Source organism: Pteropus medius, unplaced genomic scaffold (assembly GCF_902729225.1).
Source record: "Pteropus medius unplaced genomic scaffold, Ma_sr-lr_union100, whole genome shotgun sequence".
NCBI lineage: Eukaryota > Metazoa > Chordata > Mammalia > Chiroptera > Pteropodidae > Pteropus > Pteropus medius.
The window spans coordinates 2,024,616-2,040,047 of NW_024351735.1; the positions used below are offsets into that span (position 1 = coordinate 2,024,616).

At 34.9% G+C, this 15,432-nt stretch overlaps 1 protein-coding gene across 7 annotated transcripts in view; it reads right to left on the reverse strand.

Annotated features, from left to right (window-relative positions):
- Positions 1 to 15,432, reverse strand: part of RBPMS (RNA binding protein, mRNA processing factor) — a 153,393-nt gene that overhangs the window by 94,501 nt on the left and 43,460 nt on the right. The window lies entirely within an intron of this gene.

The window sequence follows — 15,432 nt, forward strand, 5'->3', positions numbered from 1 at the left end:
AAAAACCAAACCAACAACGACACAGAATGAAATTGTAACAAATCACAAAAAAATTCAAGACTATACACCCATTAACAAACAGTGTGCTCAATACATGAATGTCAGTAAAATCGTTCACATTTCAAGTGATGAAGATTGAAACATACTTATGTAAATATGTCCAATTTTAACAAATGTATGTAAATGAATAATTCAGAAAGTTTTTTGAAAAGATGCCCAAACTCACTAGTGTGCACAAAATGGTGAGTGGATATCTATATTTACTGATACAGAACAAAGTTCTTGATTATTAAGTAAAAAAGCAAACACCAGAAAATTATCATTTAATTCTTTCAGTGTTTTCATAAGGTAGTACACGCTCAAGTAAAAAAAAAAGTATTGAAAGAATGTATTAAATATTTCCTATATGTTAATAGTGGGGGAGGAGAGGTGGGATTTACAGAACTTACATTTTATATATTTATGTACTTTAGCATTTAAATATTTATATGCGTAAACTATTTATTTTAAAAAAAGAGACACAAGTCCAAATATATCTCCTTTCTTTGAAAATATAAACCTTGGGTCCTGCCTCTCTACTTCTGTCCTTAGAAATTTTCATTTTCCTGCCTATCCTTGCTGCAGAGGGAACTGATGTAGTAGAAATACACATTCATGTATTTGCTTCACATTTTGAGTCCAGCCACAAATCAGTATTTCTTTGTACTTACTCTAAAAATAGAATCTAGCCAAAAAGGGGGCACCAATACCTCTAGGTTAAGGCCCTAGGAGCAGGACCATCCTGGTTGCAGTCAAAAGGGTGTTCTTGCTTTGTGATCACCCTACTTTCCACTAAGACAAGAACACAGGGAGCACTTGCTCTATAACAGCTAAGAGAGTGCCATCTCTCTTCTGAGACCATGTAATATACAATATAAACTTGGTTTCAGGAACAGAGAAGTTAAAAAGAGCTCCACATACCTATGCAGCATAAATCCCACAGAGCTGGGTTGTTTTAACACAAAAGGCAGGAAAAGGAAGGGGGTGTGGGTTTCCAGAGCCGTGTTTTAAGTTTTATACTCTGGTTAAATTATTTTACTCTTCTAAAATAAAGTATAAATGGATTTAGTTCTTTCCTTATTAAGCCCCAACTGAAACGCTATATTGCAAACTGAGCCTTACAGAAGACTACTGGTTACCCTGCTTCCAAAGACCACTTTGTTGCCTGTTACGGTTTTTCATTCATGTGTTGCCACCATGGAAATGGATTACCACAATCATTACAATGGACTGCCAGGCGTTTAATTCTGGTTGCAGCTCAGAAGACTCTGACAGGCCTTTGGGTCAAGCTCTAATTTCTTGTTGGCATTGGCTTCAAGGTGGAACAGTGGTCACGTTTCTTTTTCCTGACAATGGCCACCTACTGGACTTAAAAACTCGTTCCTTTTCTAGTCCTGGGGAGGTATGTTTTGGTTCAAGAGTTCTAGGTTGCTACAGATGCCGAGGACTGACTAACCATAGGATAAAAAGGATCACTACGCTGACTCCACATTGTAGTTTTAAACTGATACTTGCTTTCCTTTCTAAAGAAAAAAGCCACATAATTATCCACAATGCACACTTCCCTAGTTTTAAGGTACCCACCAGTGTTTGCTTTGAGGGATATTCAGTTGGTTAACCCTATCTGCAGAATAACTAAATTTGCACCTTTATTTAGGGCTCACGGAAGCCAGGTTTCTTTACCAAAGTGATCAGAAAGTTTCCAGTAGTATCAGGAAAAGGAAGACTCATGGAAGCACATGTGGAAAGAGGAGCATGGCATTCCATAAACACATATATGCAGGGCTCGGGTCATGCACAACTATTGGGACAGCAAGTTAGCACTAGGTACATCATGCAAGTAAGTTCATTCTTTGAGGAGCCTATTCTAGCCCAACCCAATGTTGACATAATCAGGTCTCAATCTCTCACTTGGATGGGACTTCTTGAGATTAAAATTCAATCTAGGCCATCCCTTGCATCTGTTATACATTTGTGTAAAAGGATAAGAAACAAATCGAGAATTTCTATGGTTTGAAAACTGCCCAAATATAGGTAGGAGATGTATCTGTACATGTAAGCACTTAACCTCATTAAGAAATTTCCTTAGTGCTGTCAGACACAAAGAGAGATGGGTACCAGAAGCAAATCAAAAATTTAGGGTTTGAATTAGCCTAGATAAAAACTAGATATGTAAGTGCGTGCATGTGAGAACTTAACCTCATTATTAGTAAATTCACTAGTGCTGTCAAACACAATATATGGCTGTCAGATCCTTAGAGTTCAACAAGAATTCCTGTATAGAAACAGAATTCTTTACCCCTTAATTCTGGTCCTATTTTTTACCCTACCCTGGCTTCCTTTAGTTTCCTTTAACTTTCTCATGGCTTATTCTGTTCCCTGGTTAGCCTGTGGAGTCCTACTTTTCATTCAATCACACTGCTTACATTGCTAACACACAACGATTTAAAAATGTATACATTAATCCAGTGTATTGTAAACAGAACTTTGCATTCTAATGCCCTAAAGTGCACCTGCCCCTAGGATTTTAATTCTATAGAGTATCCCAAAGTTGAAAGTCAAAAAAAATCACCTGGGCTACCCACAATACAGACTTTTTCCATGGCCTAACAAAATGAAATACAAGCAGAATATATGAAAAAAATCTTCTCAAAATTCCGGGACCTCTCCTCTCTTTTCTTCTGCATAGTTTGGGTGACTGCTATTTAACAAAGTGGATCTGTTCAAACAAGCCATTCCACCTCTCCCAAACTAGATAGCACACAGAAGTCTTCAAAGTCACTTGAAGTATCTGAAAAAAAAACATGTAGACAGTGGCAGATATGGACTCACCACCACCCAGGGCTCTAAAGCATTTATTGCTTTGGTAGCAGTAGTGGACCTTGATTTTTACTGAGGACCACTTTCAACCTCAATTTGCAATGCATTCCTAATAACCATCCACAAAGCACCACAGTTTTAACAACTAAAGAAGGTGTGAGAATTGCAAAACGAGAAATATGTGGAGAAAAGGTTTGCTTTCCAATATTTAATTGTGGGAAACAACCCAATATACACTTTAAAATTTTTAGTGCCAGGTCAGCTCACCTTCAACATCAAAGTTCTTCTTCATGTGAAAGTGGTAAGCATTCCAGTACTTAGCAGTAGGCAATAAATGAGTATCTTTAGAATGAACTACATGAGTGAATGTAAAAACTAAGTCACAATACTAGGAACCAAGCATGAAAGAGGGAGCCACATAATCCACAAAAATTCAGATATGGGTGAGTATGAAGAATAAAGTCATTGACATTTTAATATGCATTTCGGAGGTTAAGTACTGAAGGCAGTAAAGCATATGTAGTTAAAAAAAATAAAATTCATGTGGAGCCAGGCTGCTGGGATTGAAATTCCAGTTCTCCAACTCGCAATAGCTATGCACCTTGGATAAGCCATTTAATCTCTCCATTCAGAAGTTTCCTCATCTGGAAAATGGAGACAATAAAGGTATCCATTTGAGGCAGTTTTAAAATATGTCCATGAATTCTTTGTTACTCCCCTCTTCATGATGTGGAACTTAATGTCCTTCCCCCTTGGTGTGGGCTTCACTTAATGACTCACTTCAAATGGACAGCATATGGCAGAAATGAGTGTGTGTGACTTCTAACACTAAGTTGAAAAAGGAACTATGGGTTCCTCTCTTAGATTGTTCACTCTGGGGGAAGATGGATACCACGTCTTAATTAATGATAATCAAGAAGCTCCTTGGGGAACTCCACATAATAAAGGACTAAGGTCTTAGGCCAAAAAGCCATGTGAGTGAGTCATCTTAGAAGCAGATCTTTCAGTCCCAGTCAAGTCTTCAGATGACTGTAGCTGCTGGTGGAAATGTAAAAAGGTATAAACCCTCTAGAAAACAGTTTGGCAGTTTCTTATTGAACAAAAAATACAATTGCTATACAAAAACTGGTATACAAATGTTCATATATGCTTTATTCACAATAGCCAAGAATTAGAAATAAGCCAAATGTCCTTCAATGAGTGAATGGTTAAACTGTGGCACACTCACACCATGAAATACCCCTTAGCAAAAAACAAACAAAACCCATTAATACAAACAACTTGGATAAATTTCAAGGAAATTATGCTGAGTAAAAAAAACTCAGTTCCTAAAGTTTATATATCAATCACATGATTCCATTTATATAATATTCTTGAAATGATGAAATTACAGAGATGGAAGATAGATGAGGAGTTTGTAGAGTAAGGGATAAAGGAGAAGTGAGCAGAGGAAGGTGCATGTTACACAAAGCCAATGGCAGGGGTCTTTGTGGTGATGGGACTGTTCTGTATCCACAGAACAAAACACACAAGTAAAACTGGGTAAGTCTAAATAAATGGATCATATCAATATCAATTATTTAGTTGCGTTATTGTGCTATAATTTCACAAGATGTTGCCATTAAGAAAATTAGGCAAAAGACACAAAGGATCTCTCTGTGAACCTACAATTATCTCAAAATAAAAGTTAAAAAAATTTAAGTGTATATTTAGAAAAACTTTTGGACAAATAATTATACACACATTAATCAAAAGATTTATATCAGTTGGTAAAGTTGGGCAGTGAAGTTATATAGTTATGGATTCAAATGCATTTCAAATATACTTAAAGCCCTACAGAAAATATATTTTTCCTATTAATTTTTAATTGATAAGATTCAATATTGTAAAAGACATAAGAATGAAATGTGAATTTTTAAAAAAAGAAGTATATTTTACTCAATTTATAATTTTCAATCACTGTTCAATCACTTGTAGGATATCTTAGTTATGGTCTACTTTAATATCCATACCTCATTCTAGATACATCTCACATGATATAAAAAATAAAAATGTCAAATATATAAACTTAAAATATTTTAAACTACAACCAGGGAAAAGACTAGTAACATCAAGCCTAAGGAAGTCCACAGAGCACAGATACACACACAGAGGCTATATTCTGTATTAACGAAGTACTGCTGAGCTCACTATTAAACACCACCCACTTTTCTAAACCTATGTCTACATGAAAGTTCATTTAGACAATATTTGTTTGCATTTAAAATACCTCATGATTGAAATATAATTTTTGGAACACACTATTTCAGGTTATTAAAGAATTATAATGCGTTTTTAATGTGCTTATAATGTGTTTTTCTAGTAAAAGAGAAAACTTCCATTTTTCAATTTAGATCATAGGAATTTCCAAATCCAGAATACATCCAATATATTTAGGCTACAACTAATAATCCCACAACCTATTACAGAAATTACCTCTCCTCTGAGACATATTTGATTTGATAACAACCTATAATGATGTCTGTTTACCATTTATGTGATCTTAAATCAATTAAATATTAAGTTTACATATATGTGTATGTATGTGTAATTATGTAAAGGGATATAGGGCTCAGAAGACTTGGCATGACTTACAAGTAGGACTATATATGTCAGCTGGGAACAATGAAAGACATATAACAAATGTCAGGGAAAAAATGGTGAGGTTTGAAGTTAAGAAATAACCTAAATTAGCAACAGTAATAATGCTTTTCAAACGAATCTAAAAATTTTAAAAGTTTCTTCAAGGGAAGGAAAGGGAAAAACAACTAAATTGAGCCTAGTGGTTTAAATCACTCCCAACAAACAAAAGTCCAAGACCAAAGTCCAAGATCAGACAGCTTCACTGGTGAATTCTACCAAACATTCGAAGAAGAACTAACACCAATGCTTCTCAACCTCTTCCCCCCAAAATGAATGAATGAGTAAATAAATAAAAATAAAAAAATAAAAGAGGAGGGAACTCTTTCAGACTCATTAAGAGGCCAGCATTACCCTGATATAAAAACCAGACAAAGATGCCACAAAAAATGAACAGGTCGATATCCCTAGTGAACAAAGATGCAAAAATTCTTACCAAAATATTAGTAAACCAAATTCAACAATACATTAAAAGGATCATACACCATGGTCAAATGAGATTTATTCTAGGAATGAAAGGGTGGTTCAACATCTACGGATCAGTCAACATAACATTACTAAAATGAAAGATAAAAATCATATAATCTCAATAGATGCAGAAAAAGCACTTGACAAAATTAAACACTCACTTATAATAATAATAGTAATAATAATAATAATAATAATAATAATAATAATAATAAAACCAACAACAAAATAGGTAGAGAGAGAATGTACCTCAACATAATAAAGGCCACACATGACAAGTCCAGAGCTTCACATTTCACTCAAAGGTGAATAGCTAAGCTCAGGAATAAGACAAGGATGCCAACTCTCACTACTTTTGTTCATAGTATTAGAATTACTAGCTAGAACAATTAGACAAAAAATAAAATGCAACCAAAATGGAAAGGAAATAAAACTTTCACTATTTAAAGATGACATGATATTATATACAGACTCCATTAAAAACTGTTAGAACTAATAAATGAATTTAGTACAGCTCCAGGACATGAAATCAACACACAAAAATCTATTGTATTTCCATACACTAATGACAAATATCAGAAAGAGAAATTAAGAAAACAATTCCATTTACAATTCTGTCAAAATGAATGAATGAATGAATGAATGAATAAAATGCCTGGGAATAAACTTAACCAAAGAGGTGAAAGAACTGTTTGACACCTATAAGACATTAATGAAAGAAATTAAAGAAGACAAATTTAAAAATACTCTGTGTTCTTGGATTGAAAAATTAATATTGTTAAAAATGTCCGTATTACCCAAAGCAATATATAGATTCAATGCAATCCCTATCAAAATTCCAATGGCATTTTTCACAGAAATAGAACAAAAAAAATCTAAATTTTATATGAATCATAAGAGAGAGATCCTGAAAGCCAAAATAATCTTGGGAAAGAAGAGCAAAGCTGAAGACATCATGCTTTCTCATTCAAAATATAATACAATGCTATAGTAATTAAAACAGTATGGCACTGGCTTAAAAACAGACATATAGATCAATGGAATAGAGCAGAAAGTCTAGAAATAAACCCACTCATATATAGTCAATTAATTCATGACAATGGAGCCAAGAATATACAATGGTGAAAGGACAGTTTCTTTAATAAATGATGATGGAAAAACTGGAAAGCCACACACAAAAGGATGAAACTGGACCTCTAGCTTACACCATACACAAAAATTATCTCAAAATGGATTAAAGACTTGAATGTAAGAGTCAAAACCATAAAGTACCTAGAAGAAAGCACAGATGGTAAATTCCTTAACATCGGTCTTGGCAGTAATTTTTTGATCCTGGCAAGAAAAGCAAAAACAACAAAAGCAAAAACAAACAAGTGCGACTACATCAAAATAAATGGCTTCTGCACAGCAAAGCAAACCATCGACAAAATGAAAAGGTAACCACTGAATGGAAGGAAACATTTCCAAATCATGTATCTGATAAGGGGTTAATTTCCAAAATATATAAAGAACTCATACAACTCAATAGCAAAAACCAAACAATCCAATTTTAAAATGGGCAGAAGATCTGAACGGACATTTTTTCCAAAGAAGATATATAGATGGCCAACAGGCACATGAAAAGATACGTATAATTAAATCATCGGGGACCTGCAAATTAAAACAATGAGATATTATCCCATACTTCTCAGAATGGCAATTATCAAAAAGGCAAAAAATAACAAGTGTTGGGCAAGGATGTGGAGAAAAGGGAACCCTCATGCATTGTTGGTGGGAATGTAAATTGGTGCAACCACTATAGAAAACAGTATGGATATTCATCAAAAAACTAAAAATTGAACTACCCTATGACCCAACCAGTCCACTTCCAAAGAAAACAAAAACACTAACACCAAAAGTTATATGCACCCCCATGTTCACTGCATCATTATCAACAATAACCAAGACATGGAAACAACCTAAGTGCCCATCAATGGATGGAAAAATAAATTGTGGTACATGTATATATACATATATACAATGGCATATTATTCGGCCATAAAAAAGAATCTTGCCATTTGTGACAATATGGATAAAACTTGTGGGCATTATGCTAAATGAAATAAGTCAGAAAAACAAATACAGTATCTCTCTTACACGTGCAATCTAAAAAACAAAACAAAACAAAACAAAAAACCTCAAGCTCAGATACAGAGAAGAAATTGGTGGAGGCGGGTATAAATATAGGTGAAATCAAGAGGGGAAAAAAAAGATTCCACTATACTTGAGCCTTAGGTGGGTTTATGTAGAAATATAAGACACAATTGAGGCAGGTAATAAAGCAAAAGGAAGACAATCAGGTTTGACTGGAGATCTCTATGTGGAAGAATAGCTGTTTACCCTTATCCCCACCTAGGAAAGTCCAACAGCTATGTCCCAGGTGAAATATTGATTCTTCCCAAAGACTGTGAATATCCCCAGAGAAAAGACTTCCCCCTCCCCCACAATCTAGCAATTAAATAATGACCAGCAAAATGGTAAAGCCCACTAACTGATAAAACCTACCAAAGTCAGCATAGATCTCCAGCAGTTTTTATTGACTCATTATTAAATATGAATGGACAAAGACTCACAGATATTTGAAAAAAGACTATATCTCAAAAGTGAGGAGCTAAGATAAGCAAACAGAAACAATAATCCTAAAGGAAACAGAAAATTCAGGAAAAAATGCTTTAAAAGAGAGCTCTACTTACTTTCCTTAGAGATATTTTAAAAAATTACATCCATAAAAAGAGCAGGATGCTATAAAAAGAACACATGTAGCAAAAAAGAATTCTTAGATATTAAAATGATTCTTACAATAAAAATTTTCAATAGAGAGACATGGAAGAAAAGTAAATTTCTTTGAAGAGCAAAAAGACAAAGAGTAGGAAATTTAAAAAAAAATTACGAAAGATCAATCGAGGTCCAAAATCCAGCTACAAAGAAATCTAGAATTAAAGAATAGAGAAAACAAAGGGGAGAAAACTATTTACACAAACACACACTCTCAAAAGAATATCTCAACCCTGAAAGCATGAAGCTCAAGATTTAAAGGGCTTATTAAGTGTTCAGCACATTGCTAGGTCCATAGCGAAATTTCAGAACACCAAGGATAAAGAGAAATATTAAAGCACACACACATATCTTCTCTGATGTTCACACACACGCACACACACATACACACACATACATACACACCACCTACAAAGTATTGATAATGTTACTGGCAACAAATTCTTTATAAGTGACACTGTAAACTATAAAACAGCAGAGCAAAAAGTTACTTGAGGTACACCAGCAAAGCAAGAAAGTACTCCAGTCAAGCTACAGTATCCAGTAGCTTGACACAGAATCCAGTTAAGTGGCATTGTCACCTCTCAAGAGCACAACTGAGACACAGAGAAGGGTAGAACAAGAAATAGTTGCTTTTCATCATAACCCCCTTTTATAACAATTTTTTTGACAAGTACAAGTATTACTTTGACAAAAACTTAATTTTTTTTTTTTTCAGGTAGCAAGCACATGCACATTAAATTAGAGATTGAGATTAGAAATGAGAAAAAAAAGAGAGGGGACATCCATAGCTTCACCATCTGAAACTCAAAAATTGTTAAAATTTTTGGTCTATAGTATTCCAGTCTATTTTTAAAATACAAGATTTTTTTTAAATTAAAAAACCAACAGAGATGTGGTTGTACTGTATATATAATTTTACCCTGTCTCACGTAAATTTTTCTTATAGTTACATATTCTTTGTAAAAAATTTAAATGACTGCAAGTAGTTTACAATTAGATTTTTATCTAATCTCTATGAATTGCTTATAATTTCTGATCTTTTAAAAAATACTACAATAAATATTTTGCCATAAAAATAAAAGTAACCTTTGTCAGTTAGTCTGATTTCACTTGAGTGCTATTTTTATTTAATCAGGCTCCCAAAGTTTTCCAGGTTCTCTATGAAATCATTGTAGTTGCGGTCTCCACATCTCTGATAAGTGCCAAAACCTCTTGACCTCAAAGACCACGGTTCCTTGTTTTAGTAACACTATGTTTAAACTTAAAAAGTTCAAGGGCATTTCTGGGGAGCAGCATTTACAGCCTGCTCAGGACCCCAGAAACAGTCATCTTGAATGCTCAGTAAACTTTGCTGCAGCTAACAGAAAAAGGCCTACTGAAATCTAATGAAAATTGAGCTGGATAATAAAGTAATCCTCATCTTACAACCTAACATTTTAGGATAAAACTGCAGATACGTCCTTTTGTTTAATGCGATAGAAACTTGAAATTCGCAATCTTGGAGTTCGAAAAATGTTTTGTTTCTTGTGTCTATTAAGTGTTTCACTGTCAGGATTTAAGAGCTCCATTGGACTAGAGCCCCCAGATGAATAGAATATTGGCTAAAATAAATGTAGACTGATGCTTATCCAGAAATCCTTTGCCACCCAGGAAAAAGACACACAGCCATGAAAAAACAATATGTTGTGTTAAGCTACAAATTTAAAGAATTCAGCAGGGTTGTCAGTGCGAAACAAGATAAATGGGCTCAAGTTACTGATGTGCCGTTTGTTCATCACAGACACTCTGACCTAACAGTTATGATTAAATCTATTTGCTTGTTTTTTGTTTGTTTTGTTTTTTCCCCTTGTGAGAAAGAAAAGTAAAGTAGAGCACAGTGCTTAAGCACACAGACTCTGGAGCCAAAGTGCCTGGATTTCAATTCCAGCTCCAATATCTATTAGTTGATACCAATTAACTAATTGGAGCCTCAGCTTCCTTATCTGTAAATGAAAGCTATAAAATCTACCTTGTGGGGTTGCTAAAAGGATTGAATAAATGAGTATTTGCAAAGTATTTAGGAAAGTACCTGGCATCTAGTAAGCATTATACTAGCTCTTGTTAAATAAAAAATGTAACCCCTCAGTTGCTATCTGATAACACGGTTTGCTTGCAGGGGCAGAATGAGCACTAAAGAATGAAAGTATTCAAATCCTAAAACTCGGGAGTTCATTTAGCCAGCTAAAGATACTTTGAAAAGTTATCCATAATAAAACTGTTTCAAAAATAGCTATTAAGGAAAAAAACACAACCACTGAACAAGAAGACGACAAATATTTCATTATAAATACTGGATTTCCAGAGTGAAACTGTATTATTCACGCTCTCTCCCCAATCCCTTGGAATTCCTTTTCAAGGTTTAACATGTTAATAGGAACATGTATTTGTAATATATTTGTAAAGAGCACAAACAAAACAATACATTTTAAGAAACCAGCTCAATATTTTCCATTTTGTGAATTTCAAACAGCTCAGGCAATTTCCAAAACTATTCTTTCCCAGATGAGGAAGAATTCTCAAAATTGTCAGAACCTGAGGGCACGTGAAGGATTTTTCATAGTGGGCATAACTCAGCCTGTCAGGGGTCTCTCTGGAACCTGATGTGCCAGCCTAGCTCTGGCCATAACACAGGCTAAGGTATGCACAGCCAAAACAGTTCTCATAGTGCCAGAGAGTCTGTATTTTAATATGACCAAATAAAGATACAACCAATATCCTAGATATGCTCTTCTGTGTGCCAAAACTTCTCGTTCTTCCAAATATCCACATCCAAGCTACTAATTAAAGTGTAATTTACCCAGAGCCTAGTGGAAGAATTTCCAAATGTTCTAAGTACAATAGAATATAAAACCTCATCAGTAATCTAAAAGACAGTATATGTATATACTGAACTATAAGATATCCATGACTTTAACAAAATCTTTTTATGTGATTAACAGCACATACCACATGCAATATACTTTTTGCTAACTAAAATTGTGTCACAGATACTATGAACCCAGGGAAGATGAAAATGGATCCTTAACCTCACACTTCATCCCTTCAGCATCATCCAAGGGTAAGCAGTGCTTGGACAATTTAAAAATTTTACTTGCCATGTTATGTTACGGCTCAAAAATGTTAAAAACAGAATACACACACACATACACAGTTTTAGAAATGCATAATACAAACACATACAACAAAATTATTGCTTTTCTAATCTCACAATCAACACTGCTCACATCCATCAGTTCTTCCCACACATCAAAACAAAATTCCTGAGTCTCTGGTATTCAAATGTTCATAATTATGCTTCCCTCCTCTTCTGCAACTTTTTTTCTGTAGGCTGCACTAGGTGGTCAGCCTTAACACCATACCTTGCTTATTCCTGGCTAAAAGCCTTTTCTTTTGTGGTTATTCTTTTTGTGTAGAAGGCTCACTTCTTGATTTAGAAACCCAAATCAAGCCAAATCAAATTGTATTAGCTTTCCATTGACTACTCTAACTCACCTCCTTCCTTCTTTGCTGAACTCCTATTGCACTGTTTGTACCACAGTCATATGTCTTACTCACTGTTTTCTGTTTCACGGGCTTTAGTTAAATCCTTTTCAGTTAAACTATAAATTCCTTGATAGTGGTCACTGTATCTTCTTCACTGATCATTATAATCTTGAATTAGGGATCTAAATTTCCTTAGATTAGGGAATCTAAGCTTCTCTCTGCATCTGACATTCACTTGGAGAAAGCCAAGGCTGGATAGTATTTAATTTTTTCACAGGAACGGTCAGGTTTTAATTGTAAGAGGAAAAGGCTCCCTATCTATCCATCAAAAATAATTAAGACTTTAATCCATGAAAAAGTTTCTAAAATACAAGAATTTGAGATTCTAAATTAGGTAACACTACCTAATTTAATCATGGATTTACACAAATTCAGTGATTTCTAAGACAGTACCCTTAAGTATTTGATAATTTATCTTCTTGTCTTAATGTTCAAGATATAAGGATAGCTCTAATCTTAAATAAGAGATCAACAGAATTTGTTTCTTTCAAAAAACTAGCTTTCTTCTGCAATTCAGAAAGAATGGCACATGAACTATGTAATTACATGGCAAAGGAAGCATAATTCATTTCTCTAAATGATAGCAAAAATAATAAAAGTTTATCTCAGGTTAAAGCACATTCAAGAGTTAAAAGTGAACAAAGGAGTTCTAGGAGATGGCAAGTCACATATTTAACCTTTCCCATCACCTGCACATACTGTGCATGCAGACGTGCACACCACACACACACACACACACACCCTCCTCACGTAGTCCTTGCTGCTTTACCATTTCACCATCTTAGATCTTGTTTCTTCCACATGCAGAATGGACATAACACTTACCATCTTTATGACATTTTCAAAGGAATATAAAAAGTGTAAAATAACTTATTAATCGAGTATTTGTAAGTCCTTGACCAGCAATAGTATGCAATACTTTAGTTACCCACATTTCTAATTTTCAATTCTAAACTGGCAATGCTGAGCTGCCTCTCTGCTGCACTTGGGGCACTATATGTTCAAGAAAATAAAAGGGATGACGTTATGACTTCCAAAACTATAATCAGAAAAATAATTTGCTGGCGAAAGATCACATAATTCGGTATTTCTCAAATATGCCTGATCAAAAGGAAGTCCAGGGTGTCTGCTAAAAAATAGATGGCTGGGATTCTCCTCCAGAAATTCTGACTTAGATGATCTCAGGATGAGGCTGAGGAGTTTGAATTTTTAATAAGCAACACAGATGATTTTCCTGATCAGACATATTTGGGAAACACTGAAGTAACACATTACCAAATCCACAGGAAGTTTTTATAGTTTTAAAAGAACACACAAACAGGAGCATTTGAGATCTTGCTCCCCAGCATATGTTGTCAGTTTGGCTCAAAAACACTTATAAAATTCTCTAAAAAAATAAAAGAACATGCAAACAACATTCAATTATAGTTACTACCACAGAGATGAGGCTTTGGCCCCCTGAAAACTCCTCACTGCCAAGGGCCATAGGGCTTGTTGAGAAGACTTTCCTTGACCTTGGATCGGAGGCCTTTAAGTCAGGCCCTGAGTGAATCTCACACAGGCAGAAAAGAATTAGACCCTTCGTATGAGAAACAGATTTTCAATCTTCCCCCTCCCAGCCATCATCATAGAGGTCAAAGATGACAGAATTACAGGAACTATATACTGAAGGAAATGAAAGAAGGATTATTCTTATGCACTAACAGAAAATAAAAAATTCTTGGAGGGGGTAGAGGTGAATAGAGCTAATAAATCTACCTGCAACAATCATGTTCATATAGTATCTGGACAAAATGCCAGTGATGAATACCTAACTCCAACCAGGTGATTCTCCACCTCTCCTCGACATCAAGCATTTTATTATGGTTTGGATGCCTTCTCTGTAAATGGTAATACCCAGTACAATCATCTCTGCATATCAAATATCAATTACTCATTCCTTCCTGCCTTTCCTTAGGCTGGACTTGATGAACCTTAATTTCTTGGCCATCTCTGAATAGAGATAACAGGCCTTAAGACAGCCCACATTTCAGGATAAACAAGAGGAATGCAATGAAAGGAATGTATTTTTACCATCACCAGTGCTTAGTTAAGTTGAACCTAGCACAATGCAACCTGTATTGATGATCTCTTAGAAAAAGGAATGCAGCCTTGCTGAGGGAAATCACAAATGAGGAAAGTAGCATGATCTGGAGAAAAAAGCACTTGATAGGGAATTATGAGTCCTGTATTTTAGTACCAACAACCTCTGACCACTAATTCACTCCTAAAAATTATCGTCCATAGATGTGACATCTTTCTGAGAATGCTTGAAATACTGTATCTAAAATGAAGACGGGAAAGAAACAGAACCAACCACTATCTAGTGGTTCCAGGCTAATAATGACAATGCCTTAAACAACATTGCATCTAGCTGCTGACTATTCTGCATTACCTAGAAGATGGGAGAGATTTGTTCAATTAACAATTTGATTTTAAAAAACAAATGGGATAAATGTGTCCATAAAAAAATCAGCCCCCAAACTCTGTGCAAAAATTTCCAGTTTCTCATGTGTTCTTCATTCTTATCAGTATATTCATCAGCAACAGACTGTTTCCTGCTGAGAAACATCAGCAAAATGGCAGTTTTCCCTGAGAAAAGACACTAGCTCCATTCACACTTCTGGAGAGCCTTAAATAATGTGAGCTATTTCTAACTAGAAAACTGTTTAGGGGAGGAGGAGATAATAATCTGTATCTATCAAAATCTCAATTTTGTTCCTGTGCAAAACATTCTTGCTTTGCTTGACAGACAACCTTCACATGACCTAAATCAAAACACCCACTAAATAACGAAAGACATCTTAGTCTTGCCTAACCAACAAAGCCCCATGAGTAGAGACCCCGTGTCAACAGCTGAAGTAATACCTGATATACATCATTTTATACATGAAATTTATTAGATATAGCTGAGGGAGGTATAAAAAAGAAATCTTCCGAGGCTTAGGGCACTGGGATGGCAGGTGTGAATCTAAAGACAGCAGGAGC